Consider the following 13,510-nt stretch of genomic DNA (forward strand, 5'->3'; position numbering starts at 1 on the left):
AGGCTCTCCGCAGGGTTGCTATCACAAACTCACTTCTTTCTGTTCCGACACTGGAAGCTGGGTTATTCCCCTAGGGCTGATACTTCCCCTTTCCACAGCTCACAAAGCCCTTCAGCATCTATGAGCTTGTGCAGTACTCACGACAACCTTGTTAGGTGAGTGGGGGAGACCAATGCACCCATTTTATAGGCAGAGAAACCGAGACCCGAGCTGGCACCTGAACCAGGTCTCCTGCTTCCAGCCGAGGACTCTGCACTCCACCCCCTGCCTCTCAGCCTCCTTCAGCGGGTCACCTGTGAACCTGATAGTCAGGCGGGCCCCGCCCTGCCGGCCATCCCAGGTGGGTATGACTCATCCACTTTCCCCATGACTCACACTTCTCACTCCTCCTAGGGTCAACAAGCCTGGAGCCTCCTTGGCAGCCGTACCCCAGCTTTTCTCACCTCTCCAAAGAATTCCTACACCTCCTCCTCACGGGAGTCCACCCTCTTACAGAAGCGCTAACAGAGGCCTTGAGAGGGAAAGCGCTTTCCCACAGTCACCCAGCACGCAAGCAGCACAGCCAGGCTCGGGGCCCAGGAGCCCTGGCACCCAGCCCAGTTCTTGCCTCTTCCCCACGGGATCACCCTTGTCTGGCCTCCCTCTCAAGGGACCGTGAGGGGTAAATGAAGTAATGAGCAGAAGCATTCGCTGAGCCTTACTAGAAAAACCTCGGCGACTGCCTTTGAATCCACTTGTGGCGACCAGCAGCTGCTTCCACAGTCCCCTCCAGACTCCCCTGGGCAGCCAGGGCTAGGTTTAGAAGGACGCCGGGGTGTCTGCACTGCTCTACCTACCTTGCAGGCTGCTGGGTGAAGACGGTTGCTCCTGTTGGGAGGTGTCAGGACCAAGGCGGAAGCACGGTACAGGACGTTATCAGCACCACCTGTAAAGAAAGGGCCAAGACTCCCCGGGTCAGGGGCTCAAGGTCATCTGGTCAAAGCCCCATTTGATACTTCCACTCGTCCCCAATCCCCACCCCCCCTCCACACCAAGGTCACATAGCCCCTACTTGCACACCTCCAGCCACGGGGCACTCACTTCCTGCCAAGGCTGCAAGACCTTCTGTTGGAGAGTCTGGCTGGTTAAAAGGCTTGTCACAAGGATGTGCTAAGATCTCTCTTCCCATGCCTCATACACACTAGTCCTAACTCTACCCTCTGGGGTCACCCAGAACAGGTCTGCCACCCTGTTTCCCAATGTCTCCATAGAGACTTGAAGACAATGACCCTGGGCCCCTCAAGTCTTCTGCAAGTTGTACACCCCCCTTCCTCCAGCTCTTCCTGAGATCAAGGTGTCTGGTTCCCTCCCCCTGCTTCCCTGATCTACTTCAAATGAACCCGGTCCCTACTGACGGCACAAGGCTCAGAATTCAACATTTAGCCGAGCTCTATCCAGGGCAGGGCAAGCAGAATTCTCACCTCCATCATTCTAGATATCATGCCTCTATTAATGCAGCCTAAAGTCCCATGAGCATTGAAGGTAACCTCACTGCATGACTGAATTTAGCTTATGGTCACCTTCAGAGCTGTGGTTCAAGATCCTGGAGTTAGACAAAAATGGCCCCTCATTTAACTAATATGTAACTTAACCAAGTTCCTTCATCTTTCTGAGTCCCAGTTTTCTTCTCTGTAAAAGAGGGATTATGTTAGAACCTATCCCATAGGCTCATTATGAGGATTAAATGAGATAACATATGTCTAGGGTTTTGAACAGTGTATGTGCTTACTCTGATTATTAATCTCTAAGCCTTTTTCTAAAAATTATATCTTTCTCATCCTGTACTGGTGCAGATTGGGGACCCAAGCTGTTTACATGCCATGTCCCCACCTCTATGCTTAGCATTGCTCTATTATTGTAAGACTGTATTATCACTATCTGGTGATGGGTCTCTCTCTCCCATCAAACTGTGAGCTCCATTAGACTGTTTTGCCTTTGAAACTCCAGCGCTGGCACGTGACCTAGCAAACAGCAGGACCAGTGGGTATATGCTGGATGACTAAACGAAGGGCCAGCCTACGCCGGCCCCAGAGTAGATAGTGCAGCCCAGTCTTTCAGCTCCCACACTTTCAGGGACAACCTGGATCGTCACCCTACCTCACTCCCAGACCCATTCACAGCTCATCCACATTCAGGGAGCAGCTGAGCACACTCGCTCCTGCCTGAACTGGTAAATTTCTCTGCACAAACCTCCAAGCCAAGGGGAGACAGTCCAAGATTCCAAATGCAGTGGAGCCCTGCAGGCTCCTGGGATTAAGACACAAATGAACCCTATTCTTAGCTGACAGTAAATGGCTCAGACAGTCCTGAGGATGTCTGCATTGTGAGTGGCACCAGTGCATAGCAAGGGATCTGGAAAGAGGTTGGGCGCTTATCTGGGCCCCATGACCTAGATGCCCCTAAATGCCACCTCCATGGGCCCTCTTCAAAGAATTCCACAGAAACTTCCCAGTTCCACGGGATAGATCAAAGTAGAGCTGGGTTCCTGCAAATGACTAATGACATCCCACTTTCTGTTAACTCCCTGAGGACAAACCTTTCAAATCCAGCCCCCTTCTCTGACACACCTCCAAATCTCACGCTCATCCTCACCGGCAGTGCTGCATTTGTTCCCAAGTGCCACCTGTTTCACCCTCAATGCTCTCCATCTCAGCATCAGCACCGTCACCCACCATGTACACACGGGGCCAGGCCAGACACCGAGGCACCCACCTCTTCAGTCTTCCCTGCTCTGTCACGCTCAGCTGCAAAACTGCCTGCTGGTTCTACCCTAATGCATCCACTTCTCCCCACCCCGACTGCCAACATTTTGGTCCAGGCACCATTGCCTCTCACCTGGCATACTGCAGTGCTTCCTACCTGGTCCTCCTGCTTCCTCTCTCCTCGCCTACAAAGCAAGCCCAGACCACTGTTACTCCTCTGCTCAGACTCGACCATGGCTCCCCGACAGCCCCCAGGTAAAACACAAGATCCTCAGCGAACCTTTCAAAGCCTTTTACGATCTGCCCCCATCAGCGCCTTGAGCCTCAGCTCTCATCAGTTCCTGTCTTCCACCCACACCCCTCCAAGCTCCAGCCAGAGGCAGCTGCACTCTGTTCCTTGAATCTTCCTGTAATCTTTGCACAGACTGTTTCCTCTGTTCCCAAACTCTCTTCCATCCCTCCTGTTCTTTTCTCCCGCTCATGATCAAGCCCAGCTTTCCTCCAAGAGCTCTCCTCTAACTTCCCCTTCCCCCATGAGGCTGAGCTCCTCTGAGCCACCACCCATCTCCCCTGTCACACTGTTAATGGTCTGTTTCCAAGTCAGCCTCCCCCATCAGACCAAGACCTGCTCCTGGCTATCCCAGCGCCTAGTCTAGGGCCACCACAGCTCAAGATTCATCGAAGGAAAAAACTGGTAAATCACATGCATGCACACATGCGTGTACACGTGTGTGCACACGTGCATAAACACTCATGCGCACACGCGTTCACAGAGACGGCAAAGGGTACAGGTGCTGCCATCTATGGGCAGAAAGAGCATTACACTCTTTTCCAGGCTCTGGACACCGAGAGCCCCAGAGTTTCAAACTCAACTGGGTTTAGAATTAGCTCCAGCTAACTCCAAGTTGGTCTGTTTTCCATTTTGGACCTTAAGGCTGCCACAACTTAGAAACAAGGTCCATAAACCACTAGCTCGAGTCTACCACCCACATGTTGGATGGAGCCATAAAGAGGAAGTGTCCTTCCAGTACTCACTGTCCCAGTCTGGGGCTCGCGTGGTGCCTGTTTGCTGAATTATATCTTAGGGAGGGAGAGAAGCACTTTCTAATAGTCAGAGCTGCCCACAAGTGGAAAGAGTGAGCAGAGAGCTTGCCGTTAGTGAAAGCGTACAAGCACCAGGAACCCCATCTGTCCGGGTGGCTGAAGAGGAGCTTTCTGCCCTGGAGGGGGGGGTGGTGGTTGGGGGAGGCTGGAACAGAGGTGTTCTATCCTAAAAGACTGCTCCCAGCTCGCTGGGAGGACCCTCAGATTTGGTGGGGGCAACGTGTTATCTGTCCAGTAACGCCAGAAGGGTTCAAATGGCCGCCCCAATGACAACAGCTGTCATTTTTTGAGCACCTACCAAGTGTTAAATTCCTTACATACACCATGTCTCATCCTCACAATAACTCAGCCAGCAGATGTCACAGTCCCTATTTTGTGAAGGAAGAGCAGAAGTTCAGAGAGGTGAAGCGATGTGCTCAGGGTCACACAGCTAAGATGTCGGGCCAGCTCCCATCAAGTCAGGCTGCCTCCCCGATACCTTGGTCTCACTAAATTTCAAGCTATAAGGCTGGGCCTCTCGCTCACTAGAGAAAAATATAAAGCTCCACTTACTCTAGACCGGGGTTAGCAAACTTTGACAGTAAAGAGCCAGAGAGTGAGTATTTTAGGCTTTGCAGGCACATACCCTCTCTGTTTCATATTCTTCCTTGTTTAGTTTTGGATTTTCTTTTTTACATCTTTACATCTAAAAAAATGTAAAAACCATTCTTAGCTTAGAGACATACAAAAACAGGCTGGGGCTTCCCCGGGGCTGTAGTTTGCAGCCTACAGCTACAAAAGAATAATATTTATAATCTTGAGTATAAAAACTTCTGGTGGAAATGTTTATGCCAAATGCTAGGTCCTTCAGCTGTATTTCTCCCCCTTCAGATGGCTTCCTACTGAGTCACTCTCTCCTGAAGAAGAGCCCTACCTCGCTCTGCAATTAGGTAGCAAAATATTTCAAGGGCTGTTCAGATTCTAGAAACTCATAACTGTGGACCAAATACAGTTCAACTCAGTGTTGTGAAGAGAGGAGGGAGGCAAACACGATGGGTAGAAAGAACCTCAAAGAGAAGACATCAAGAGATGTGGGCTCTAGTCTGGGCCCTTACCAAAGGATTTAGAACCTTACTGTGCAAAGTGTGGTCCCTGACCCAGCAACACCTGCATTACCTGCAAGCCTGTTAGAAATGCAGAGTATCAGGCCCCACTCCAGACCTATGGAACCAGAATCGCATTTTCACAAAATCCCCAGGTGATTTGTGTGCAAGATAAGTTTGAGATGCTCTAGAACATCCCTTACAACCAACTGCAACATTGTTAACAAAACCCTTCCCCCGAGGAGAGAAAGGGTCCAAAGGCATCTTTTTTTATGTCGTAATATTAAGTCTCTGCCCTAACGTCTGCACCACTGACCTCAAAAAGCTTGAGGTCACCCACTTTAGGATGCACAATCAAGAGACCAAGACCTGCCGCTGGATCTTGTGATTAAGCCTTTGACTGGTGGAAAAGTAGACCCAGGCAGACCAGAGAAGGTGCCCATCCCCATTTCACAGTGGCGGAAACCGGCTAGAGAGGAAAATGACTTTCACAGGACAACACTGCCAGGACAGACTCGGGGTCTGACCATGACCAAGTTCCTTTCTTCCCAGGTCTTGGGTTTAATAATAACTGAAATCCTTTCGGTTTAGACCAGAACTTTTGAAATCTCACAAGTGGTGGAGCAGAAATCAGAGAACTTGCTTTGTGCTTTAGGAAATTCACTTGCTCTCTCTGGGCATTAGCATCCCTGGCCATGGAGTGAGGAGGTGGGACCAAGCAACTCCCGAGGTCCAGCCGTTATGGTCGGAATCTGGAAACGGTTTCAAGGCGAGGAGGCAGTCAGGAGAGAAGCCTTCAGCAGAGGGTGACCACAATCACAACAAAGTCTCTGCACTGGAAACAAAAAGGCAAGTCCCTCTGTCCTAAGCATGGAGGCAGAGCAGTGACCGGGCACAAGCTCAAGGTCTTATGGCAAGTGCCAAGCAGAAACTGGAGTGAGAACAGATCCTCTCTGCCTCTTCAGCCTGGGATCTTAATCGTCATCCCTTACTGATGCTGAACTGTGCAGATCTACAGGCATACCTCGTTATATTGCACTTCTGTTTATTGTGCTTCATAGATACTGTGTTTTTCACAAATTGAAGGTGTGTGGCACCCTTCGAGCAAATGGCCTTGTGGCATCATTCTCCCAACAACATTTGCTCACTTTGTGTCTCTGTGTCACATTTTGGTAATTCTCGCCATATTTCAGACTTTTTCATGATTATTATATTTGTGATGGTGACCTGTCATCAATGATCTTTGCTGTTACTACTACGACTCGCTGAAGTCTCAGATGATGGGTAGCATTTTTTAGCAATAAAGCATTTTTGAATTAAGGTATGTACATTTTTTTTTTTAGACAGAATGCTATTGCACACTTAATAGACTACAGTATAGTGTAAACATAACTTTCACATGAGCTATGAAACCAAAAACCTTGTGTGACACGCTCTCTTGCAATATTCACTTTATTGTAGTGATCTGGAATCGAACCCACAATACCTCCAACTTATGCCTGTATTTGCTAAATGAAGAAATGAAGTAGATGTTTCAGGAAAATGGTCCCTGAGCCTTCTAACAGGACAGCTTGCCTTTTGATAACCAGCTTCCAATGCTCCTTAAAGAATGCTGCCATCCTTGTGAATGGCTGGTGGAAATAAAGAACTGCTACAACCTTTCAAGGGTAGCAATTTGGCAAAATGTAGCAAAAGCTGTAAATACATCATTTTTGACCCAACAACTTCATTTCTTGGGCTCTCTTGTAGAAAATAATGAAAGAGGAATAATTTATGCACTAGAATGTTCATTGCAGGATTGTTTATGAACAGCCTGGATGCCTAATAATACAGGATCAGTTAAGTGAACAATTCACACCATAGATACAATAATAGAGAATAATAAAAAATCAGGTCAGCATTTATCATTTTAATAATAAAAACGTAAAACTTGTTTTTTACAAATAAAATGCATTATTTCACTTCTTTAATTCCCCCAGACTATTGGAATGAAAGATTTTAAATAAACATGCATTTATCTACTTAGGTAGAATATACTTTTGTTTTCTAATCATTTTTTATTTTTTAACATCTTTATTGGAGTATAATTGCTTTACAATGGCGTATTAGTTTCTGCTTTATAACAAAGTGAATCAGCTATACATAATACATACATCCCCATATCTCCTCCCTCTTGCGTCTCCCTCCCACTCTCCCTATCCCACCCCTCTAGATGGTCACAAAGCGCCGAGCTGATCTCCCTGTGCTATGCGGCTGCTTCCCACTAGCTATCTATTTTACATTTGGTAGTGTATATATGTCCATGCCACTCTCTCACTTTGTCCCAGCTTACCCTTCCCCCTCCTCGTGTCCTCAGGTCCATTCTCTAGTAGGTCTGCATCTTTATTCCCGTCCTGCCCCTAGGTTCTTCATGACCATTTTTTTTTTATTCCATACATATGTGTTAGCATACGGTATTTGTTTTTCTCTTCCTGACTTACTTCACTCTGTATGACAGTCTCTAGGTCCATCCACCTCACTACAAATAACTCAATTTCGTTTCTTTTTATGGCTGAGTAAGTATACTTTTAAAACTCTTTTAAAAATTAAATTTAGAGTACTAAATAACATGAAAAAATATTTATGTTATAATGTTGGAAAAAAATTGAAAAGAATAGAAGATTACAAATGTGGTATGACCACAATTATATGGGGGTAAAAAAAAAAAAATGTGCTGAAAATATCAGGAAGGAAATGCACCCAAATGTTAGCGGCGATTATCTCATGTTGGCAGAATTATGGACAGTTCTTATTTTTTTATGCTATTTTTATTTTCTAGATTTTCTATCATAAAGAGTTATATTTAGAACAAGAAAAAAAGTCATTGGAAGAGGCGGGGAAAAGTACCCATATCCCATGGGTATCCCACCCATACCACTTTGCCACTCCCCCCAAATTAACTGGTATTTACTGAGTACCCACCAAGGGCCCAGCACAGCCACAGCCACTATAAAAGGAAAATTAAGGGCCAAGCCCCACCCTGAAGGCTCACATATACCGGGTGTATATTCTTTGTCTGGCAAATAAGCGGAGCCCAGATGATATCCTTGCTGAAGCTGGAAAGAAATAAGGTTGTTTGCTTAACCAGTTCAGCAGAATAAATAAATCTACTCCCACTGGTGCGGTGGCGCCTTCATCCGAGTTCCCTGAGAAGCTCTGCGGCGCCTTCATCCGAGTTCCCTGAGAAGCTCTGCAGCTCTAACTGCTGCTGGAGCCCCCTTGGGAAGAGCATGTTTCAGGGATACATTACAGCCCAGGAAGAAAACTGTTACCCCTGAGTCCAAGCATTGAATGTAAGAGGTTCTGAAGCAGAATCAGCAAGGTATTGGAAGGAGTAGGATGGGGGGCCTGGGAAGGAACCTAACTGGCCACGTGGTCCCTGGGGACCCCTGGGCATGAGAGCTCACATCTCCAGGCCTCAGTTTCCTCATCTGTGAAATGGGACCCATAACAACCTCAGGGCTACCGTGAGGCTCAAAAAAGAGAAAGTAAGGCATTTCAGCTCTCTAGGCTGAACATCAATTTCCTTATCTGTAAAACTGAGTCAATATCTCCTCCCTAGTAGAGCTGTTAAAAGATTAAACAAGGCAGTGAAGACAAAAAGTGAACACAGACAGTAAGAATACTACAGACAGGGGCCCTCATCCTTATTGCTTATGGAACAGGAACTAGGATACATGAATGAATCCTAGGCCTCAACTTCCCTATCTGTCAAATGGGCAACCAATTCAACACACAAAGACCAAATTTATGAACAGTAGCTGAATCTCCAGCTGGCACTGGTGCAAGTCACTTAAACAAAAATGATTGCTGTGGGCTCACTTTATGCTTACAGACGTGCGGGTCCCATGTTCCTGCACTGAGCACAAAGCCCTGACTCAGAGGCCACCAGAGCTGGGAAAGCCTGATGTTATTCTATCCACCCCCCTAGTGCCAGGAGGACACCGGGGCCCAGAGGAAGGCAAGGATTAGCTCAAGTCACCCAGTAGTTTGTCAGTGGCAAAACCAGGACCCAAGCCCAGGCCTTCTGCTGTCCAGCCTTGCCCACCACGCCTACTGCTGTCCTCTGCCCTGCCCTTAAATTGTTGATGTGGTCCCAGGCAGGGCAGGGGGGAGCAGTCAGTCTACAGCCGGGGGTGGAGAGTGGGGAAGAAAAACTGGAGAGCAGCAGGAACCCAGCCTGCCTGTGGTCTCCAAACTCTCAAACCACACCAGGCTGAAATATGACACAGGCTCACTCAGTTGAAAGGGAGGAGATATTTTTACTTAACATCCCCCAGCTGCCTGAACACTGGTCTCTTTCTTTCCCTCCCCCCCAAAATGCATAGCTCCTGGGACCTGGTTTTCCCTGCTTCTGCCAGCATTTTCTCAGGAAATAACCGTGGGGCAAGAGGGGTGCCCACTCTTCCTGGCTTCCTCAGAAAGCTTTCCAGAGCATGGGCTCAAATGGTGAAAGGAGGGAGACTGGGCCTGGCTGGGCCCCCTGCTAACTCTCTGAGTGACCCTGGGCAAGTCTGTGTCCTCTCAGAGCCTGAATTCCCTAAAACGGAGGGGAGATGGACCTACACTCTGGAGTCCTGTAGACAGTACAGAAAAGCATCAGTTTACGCACAGTCCCAAGAGGCCCCTCCAGGCCTATGTGCTGCAGAGCTGAGCTCCCCAAGCCACACACACTGATTTGCATCCCTCGTCACAGCCACAGCAAAACTCCCCCTCAGTTCTCATCATGTCAGGACTAAACAGAACCTCCGGGAGAACATTTAGTGCAGTGATTAAGAGCTACAGCTCTACAGTCAGACCTCCAGAATCCTGTCACCGACACCTAACAGCCTCACAACCCGAGGCACGTTATTTAGCCTCTCTGAGCCTCAGTTTCCTCCTCTATAAAAGCGGATAATAGTAGCTACCTTAGAGGAACGGTTGTGAGGAACCAACAAAGTAATTAATGTTCCAGCGCTTGTTTTACTAAAAGGTAGCTTTTTATTATTATCACGGAGACCAACATCTCCATTTTACAGATGAGGTCACTGAGGCCCAACAAACTGGGACTTGTCCAAGGTCACTCAGAAGAACTCAGACTACAGCTCCACTCCCAGGTCAGTGTGTCTAACTTCTCTTAGCCCTACAATCTCTAATAACCAAATATACATGCTCAGAGACTAGATACAGGCTGTAAAGTTTTCTTGAAGAAATGCCTCAGCAAAGGATGACAGACCATACAGAAATCATCTCCATGACCTGGCAACTTCTCATGAGAGACCCAAACTGCCCACATGGAGTGGGGAGAAGTGACCCTCTGGCACTGGATGGCTAAGAAGTGTGAAGGCATCCAGTCTACAGCCCTTGCTTGTGCCAGCTTGGCAGAAGTGCACACAAGGCTGTCAACAGGGGCCACCTCTTGGGAAAGAAGCGGGTTAGAGGGATGAAGCCCACTCTACACCCTTCTTTACGTTTGAATCTTTAACAATATCTTTTTGCTTTAAAAGTAAAACCCAACACTGAACAACTCAGAGTAACAGCAACCTTATCCGATAGCTACAAGCCTTTTGTCTGCTTTGAGATGAAATTTACTGCAGGTTCTGACAGGTTCTTCAGCTGGGCTTCCAGAATCTGCCACTCTAGTCCATTCCGTGGTCTCTGCTCCGGTTCAGACCTGCACTCTCTTGACCACCCAACAGCCTCCTCGGGATCTCCCTGCCTCCAGTTAGCCCCTTCCAGTGCATCTGCTACATCAGCCACAAGATTAATGAGAGTTTTGATCACTGCCTTCAGGATAAAGTAATTCCAAGCCCTTAGTTTACAATCTAGTTCCATTTTGATTTACGGTCTCAACTCCCACCACTCCACCTTTCATTCATCTGCCATTCTAGCCATGTTGATTGTTCAGAAAACCTCAGTGCCTTTGCATGAGCTGTTCCAGCTTCTTAGAATGCCTTTTCCCCAATCGCTTTATGCCCTAGAAAACTATTACTCATCTCCAAGGCCTGGGTCGGCCAGACAGACTTAATCACCCCTTTAGGCTGAAGTAGCTCTCAGTATTGCATGTTTGTTCCAACCACTACAGATGAGAAGCATCTTGAGGACAAATAGCTTTGTCCTCCTCAAGGCTCTGAGGCCCCTCACAGGGTAAGACACAGAACATGGACCCAGAAGAGCGCTAAATCCAGGAAGGAGGGAAGGAAGGAAATGCCATGAGAGGCAACCCCTACAGCCTCCTCCTGGGAGCCGCTTGCTTTTCCAGATCCATGTCAGTCCACAATAAAAAAGACTATGGAAAATTCTGGAGGAAAGTTCCTTTCCCTGATTCACACGGAAACATTTGCTGCTGTGAAACTCACCCGGGTGCCAATGCAAGCTCCCCCGGCTGTTTACAATTTCCCTGGCATTTATAAATAGTGAGGCCCCAAAGAGGAAAATGGAGTTTCAAGGGAGCTGGATGCCAACTGTCCCCACTCCCAGCCCACCTCCTTTGTTCCAAGGCCTCTACCCCTTAATTAACATCCCCAAGAAACACCAGCCAGCACCCCAACATGTGGGTGTGTGTTGGTGCAGGGGTGTTGCTGCAGTGCTCAGTTTCTTCGTGAAGGGAACTCGAGACTCAAGAAAGAGTCTACAGTCCCACCAGCTAGGAGTCAGCTAAGTGAGGCCTGCAACTGGGTCCCAGCGCTGCCCCTTCCTCATTGTGTGACTATCAGCTAGTCCCTGCCCCTTCCTCATTGCGTGACTATCAGCTAGTCACAAACTCTCAGGGCCCTTCAGTTTTCTCAACTGTGGAACGAACAGGGCTGCGGGGAGACTCCAACAAGCTATGGTCACTGTAAAGTAAAGTGCGCCAAGAGTTCACAGTGCCCTGGTCAGAAACATGGTCCTGGGAGAACAGGACCTGCAGGATTAAGCCTAAAAGCCTCCAGAGGCCCTGCCTTCCACAAAAAGCAGTTACCCCCAGGGCAGCCCTGAATGTCCTTGGCCCTACAGAGTTCTGGGTGTTGTAAAGATGTCCTCTCTGCTCTGAGGAAGATGTGAAAGCAGGATAAGGAGTGGATGTCTGGGCAGATGAGGGGCTGCAGAAGAAGCCAATGTCCCCTGCATCCCCCACAGTCTCCAAGGACCCAGGCTTCCTTCTGGCCACTGTCCAGAGCAGCCGGCCTGCACTGAGCCAGGAAACACTGCTGTAATCACGATCTGGGGCGTTTGGACCCAAGAAGAGATGGGGGCCTAGAGGGAAAGGGAGATTCCCATCACTGTCTTCAACTCTGAAAGAAGTTTCCGTGTGCGTCAGGGAAGAGAACATACTCTGCAGGGCGGGGGAAAAGACAGTACCGACAGGTAGCAAGTGCAAGCGGATTCCGGAGTAGGAGGAAGCACTTTCTAACAGTCCTGGGCCCTGAAAGAGGAAGGAGGTCGAGGGCTCCTCATCGTCGGGGGAGCGCAGGCAAAGGCGTTAACCCTGGATGGAATCCAGGATCCGCGGAGCAGACCCGCCCAGCGGAGCCACCGCCCAGCCCGCGTGCTGGAGACCGCCGGCAAGGGAGTGCAGGGGTGACCCCGGGCCCACTTAACCCCAACCGCGCGAACTGGGTCAAAGTTAGTTCAGGTGCTTGCAGCAAACGGGGCCTGTGGGTGGAGGCCTGAACCTCCTCCTCCCCTGCCCTAAGCCCCCAATCCAACTCTCCTTGGTCCCCTGGAAGACCAGCAAGGTGAGGGAGGAAGCTCTTCTCCAGCGATGCCCCGGCTGCCGGGCCGAGATCCAGGCGCGGGCAACCTCGGACAGGACCGCGAGAGGAGGGAGAAAGACCCAGAGGCCCGGGATCCCCAGATGCCCCAGGGTCGTGGTCGCTCCCCTCCCCTACCTGCTGCTGCGGCGCTGGCGACGGCGGCTGCTGGGTCCAGCTGTGCTCAGCTGGTTCCTGGCTGCAGGGCAGGGGCGCTGAGGTCGCCGGGCTGGGATGGGCAGGGCGCGGGCGGGAGCCGCCCTCAGGGCGGGGCCGCCGTGCGGTCGGGGGGGAGAGGGGAGGAGCGACGGCCCCTCCCATAGGCGGCGGGGAGGATGGCGACTCTGGCTCCGGGCTGGCGTTCGTGGAGTGCACTGCATGTGACTTTGCCCCAGACCCCGCGCTACTTGCCCAAGGAAAGCATCAAGCTCCCTGCTTTACACGGGAGGAAACTGAGGCCCGGAGGCGGAGGGGAGATCTGAAGGAACCTGGCGGGCAGGGGAGGAGACCCGGGGAGAGCTTGAGCTGGGCTGGGGCCAAAGAGCTCAGTTGGAATGGGCAGCGTGCGGAGGCGGATTCAGCTCCGGGGGAGTTCAGGCTTCAGAGGCAAAACCACTGAAACCTGGGCAACCCACAAAACCGGGGAGGCGTATAAGCAGCAGCTAGACCCACGGAAGGGAACAAAGGATCAGAATGATTCCCAACTGCATTCAGAAACAAGAAATATAAGAAATGCCAAAGCGCATCCTTGTCTTTAAAATATTAAGCGGCGGCTTTGGAGTCAGACTGCCTGGGGTGGACCCCCCCCCCCCGACACTTACTAGTCCTGTAA

At 49.7% G+C, this 13,510-nt stretch overlaps 1 protein-coding gene across 1 annotated transcript in view; it reads right to left on the reverse strand.

The window, feature by feature from the left end:
* Nucleotides 1-12,871, reverse strand: part of GSN (gelsolin) — a 56,649-nt gene extending 43,778 nt beyond the window's left edge. The window contains exons 1-2 of the mRNA XM_082657113.1: nt 12,817-12,871; nt 837-925 (exon numbers count right to left, since the gene is read on the reverse strand). The gene's annotated coding sequence lies outside the window, so the exon portion shown is untranslated. The remainder of the gene's footprint in view (nt 1-836; nt 926-12,816) is intronic.
* Between the last annotated feature and the right edge of the window lie 639 nt (nt 12,872-13,510).

This window comes from Grampus griseus, assembly GCF_964374135.1.
Source record: "Grampus griseus genome assembly, chromosome: 6".
Taxonomy (NCBI): Eukaryota; Metazoa; Chordata; class Mammalia; order Artiodactyla; family Delphinidae; genus Grampus; species Grampus griseus.